Source organism: Schistocerca cancellata, chromosome 8 (genome assembly GCF_023864275.1).
Source record: "Schistocerca cancellata isolate TAMUIC-IGC-003103 chromosome 8, iqSchCanc2.1, whole genome shotgun sequence".
Classification (NCBI taxonomy): Eukaryota; Metazoa; Arthropoda; class Insecta; order Orthoptera; family Acrididae; genus Schistocerca; species Schistocerca cancellata.
Genome location: NC_064633.1, coordinates 212,740,575 through 212,744,642, shown reverse-complemented (window position 1 = coordinate 212,744,642; position 4,068 = coordinate 212,740,575). Strand labels below are relative to the sequence as shown.

At 46.6% G+C, this 4,068-nt stretch overlaps 1 non-coding gene across 1 annotated transcript; it reads right to left on the bottom strand.

Annotated features, from left to right (window-relative positions):
* Positions 1-2,663: 2,663 nt before the first annotated feature.
* On the bottom strand, positions 2,664-2,737 carry Trnat-ugu (transfer RNA threonine (anticodon UGU)). Its single transcript has one exon. It is a non-coding gene; the product is annotated as a tRNA-Thr (tRNA).
* Positions 2,738-4,068: the final 1,331 nt, after the last annotated feature.

The window sequence follows — 4,068 nt, the reverse complement described above, 5'->3', positions numbered from 1 at the left end:
TAAAAGGCAAGTGATTAAACTGGTAACACCCAAAGCGGGTGTTGAGGACCAAGGAAGTCCGAAAGACTGCATCCAGTGGCAATGCAGGTAACAAATGTACATGTCGATACGTGAAAAATGCTGCCCCCTCCTCCCTGACAACATTGGCAACAACTTGGCAAGCCGCGGAATTGCTCAAGAACCCTTGAAACACAGCACTTTGACAGTCTGCTTAAAATCCACACGAAAGCACACAGCGCCATTGTGCTTTTGAATCGCTACCAAAGGGTTGGCCTTCAGACTCGAGGGGGCAGGAGAAACTGCGCCAATGCTGCAACTCAACCTTTACCTTGTCGCGCATGACGAAGCAAATAAGGCAGGGTCGACTAAATTTAGGTACCACCTACAGCTCTAGAAAGTCTTATGCCTCGAAATTTTGTACCTGGCCCAAAGTATTCTCAAACAGCGAGCCACTTGACGGCAATAAGCATATTGTAAAATAGTACAGTTTGAGACACTAACACCCAAACCTCCAGATGTCAGACACTCAGATAGGTGACAGACGTTGTGTGTCGATAGAGTATCAATCAAAACACTGATTTAGTACGTGGTGTGTGCAGTGTCTAGTACAAGATACGTAAACGGTAATTAAAAGTAACACTAGAGCTACGGAGTACAGGAAAAGCGTATCTGTGAGATGCGAACGTGAATATTATTGGTAAGTGAGTTCGATGAGCGTGGGATCATCCTACTGAAGGTTCCGAGATCGAAACACACTGATAGCGAACTTCTTTTAACAGTTTACGCGTGAAATTATTGTATGGGAGAACAATTTTCTGACATCTTAAAAGACGTTTCGGAGTTAGTAGCACTGTTTCTTTGGCAGTCAGCTTTCGCTTCATTAGATGAAAGTGGCAAACCAATAACGTACATTTGTATAGATAACACCACACGTATCTAGACAATTGTACTCCATAGGATTGCTACTTTCAACTAACGAAGCGAAAGCAGACTGACAAAAGGACAGTGCTACAAACTCCGAAACGTCGTTTTGGATGTCAGAAAAATGTTCTCCCATATAAAAATTTCACGTGTGAACTGTTAAAAACGGAAAAGAATGTTCTCCATCAAGAGGTTTGGAACTCGGGACCATTACTACGACCATTTAAAAATGGTTCAAATGTCTCTGAGCACTATGGGATTTAACTTCTAAGGTCATCAGACCCCTAGAACTTAGAACTACTTAAACCTAACTAACCTAAGGACATCACACACATCCATGTCCGAGGCAGGATTCGAACCTGCGACCGTAGCGGTCGCGCGGTTCCGGACTGTTGCGTCTAGAACCGCTCGGCCACACTGGCAGCGACCATTTAAAGCTCTACTAACTCACGTACCAATGATCTTCAAGTTAGTATCACACAGATGCGCTTTTCCTATACTCCGTAATACTAGTGTTACTTTTAATTACCGTTTACGCGTCTTCTACTGGATGGCAGCACACAGCCCATACTAAATCAGTGTTACGGTTGATACTCTATTTGCCGGCCAGTGTGGCCGTGCGGTTATAGGCGCTTCAGTCTGGAACCGCGCGACCGCTACGGTCGCAGGTTCGAATCCTGCCTCAGGAATGGATGTGTGTGATGTCCTTAGGTTAGTTAGGTTGAAGTAGTTCCAAGTTCTTAGGGACGGATGACCTCAAATGTTAAGTTCCATAGTGCTCAGAGCCATTTGAACCATAATCTATCGACACACGTTTGTTGCCGATCCGAGTGTCTGACATCTGGAGATTTGGGTGTAACTTCACTTCATCAACAATCTGGAAACGGAAACAGAAAAAGCATCTAACACAAAAATATTTTCTGCCAACAATGAAATGAGAACTAACAATATAAGTTGCTGGTCCCCATTCTTATAAAGCTCAGAGATAGAGAATTGCCCACACAAAGAAAAGCATTGATATTTTATGAGGAACTACCTTATTTAATAGCTGCGGCAGCCCCAGGAACGTCAACAGTCTGTACGTATCTAACTTAATGAGGCTGACTGTAGTTCCCGTATGCTTGAAATTCGACTGGCCGCCCCTCCACGAACGTCGTCGGCAGAAACATTCTGGGGCAACACACGCAAGGCGGCAGGGACAGCCCCTGAGTCCACAGGATCGTCCGACGACTAACTCACGGCTCACCAAATGTTACTGGTAGTAGCCAAATAGCCTATCTGTTGACATACAAACATCAAAAAGGTTTTGCATCACCTCGGTTCAGAGAGTTCCGGAACCTCTACAGATAATTGGAATAGAGATCACCATAAACATAAATTGCGCCCTTTTTATTTCTCATGATAACCACACGTGGCCTGTTGTACCACCATACAGCGAGACCTTCAGAGGTGGTAGTCCAGATTGCTGTACAAACCGGTATATCTAATACCCAACAGCACGTCCTCTTGCATTGATGCATGCTTTTATTCGTCGTGGCATACTAACCACAAGTTCATCATGCCACTGTTGGTCCAGATTGTCCCACTCCTCAACGGCGATTATTCACAAGTTGTGCACCATGGGGGTGCGAATTGTTGTCCATGAGGACGAATGACTTGACAATATAAGTGATGACTAACTGACAACCTTAGCGGCCGACAGGTGTTGTTGACATACCTCGATGTGGACAGCTGAAAATGTGTGCCCCGACCGGGACTCAAACCCGGGATCTCCTGCTTACATGGCAGACGCTCTATCCATCTGAGCCACCGAGGACACAGATGAATAGCGCGACTGCAGGGACTTATGCCTTGCGTGCTTCCCGCGAGACTCACATTCCCAACTGTCCACAATTCTACATATGTATTGTACCTTATAGACATTTGCCCACCCACTCATTATTCGCTTACTGTCTAATGAGTGGGTGGGCAAATGGGTATAAGGTACAATACATATGTAGAATTTTGGACAGTTGGGAATGTGGGTCTCACGGGAAGCGTGCAAGGGATAAGTCCCTGCAGTCGCGCTATTCATTTGTGTCCTCGGTGGCTCAGATGGATAGAGCGTCTGCCATGTAAGCAGGAGATCCCGGGTTCGAGTCCCGATCGGGGCACACATTTTCAGCTGTCCACATCGAGGTATGTCAACAACACCTGTCGGCAGCTGAGGTTGTCAGTTAGTCATCATTTATTCCAGGGAAAAGCTGCACGGTCATCAACATTAACTGTTCCTTCGAGAACAAGCTATTGTCTTCATATATATTTGACAATATGCTGCCAATATGGTTGCTCTATCGGTAGCACGATGGCATTCACATATCGTACAGCCATTACAGCGCCTTCCATGACCACCAGGGGCGTACGTGGGCCCCACACAATGCCACCCCAAAACAGCAGGGAACCTCCATCTAATTGCACTCGCTGAACAGTGTGTCTAAGGCGTTCGGCTTCACCGGGTTGTCTCCAAACACGTCTCCGAATTGTCTGGTTGAAGGCATATGCGACACTCATGAGAACGTGATGTCAATCCTGAGCGGTCCATTCAGCGTTTTGTTGGGCCCATTTGTACCACGCTGCATGGTGTCGCGGTTGCAAAGATGGACCTCGCCATGGACGTTGGGATTGAAGTTAAGAATCATACAGCCTATTGCGCACAGTTTGAGTCGTAACACGACGTCCTGTGGCTGCACGAAAAGCATTATTCAACATGGTGGCGTTGCTGTCAGGGTTTCTCCGATTTATAATCCGTTGGTAGCGGTCACCCACTGCAGTAGTAGCCCTTGGGTGGCCTGAGTGAGCCATGTCACCGACAGCTCCTGTGTGTCTGTATCTCCTCCATGTCTGAACAACATCGCTTTGTGGCTACGAAGTCTTTCGCGACGTATTTCCTGAGTAAAAATTTCTCGGTGTACATGCCGCGTCAAATCAGGATAAATCTCCGAGCTTTCGACCACTGCCTCCATGGTCTTCGTCAGGGCTAAAACTGACTGTCGTGAACTAGCGAGGTTCCCACTTTTATATGCCAATGACGGCTTCTTATTGGCTGGAATACGTCAGCGATATGGCGCGTAGCGAGGTGGTGCCCTCTACTTCCATAGATGTAGTTGC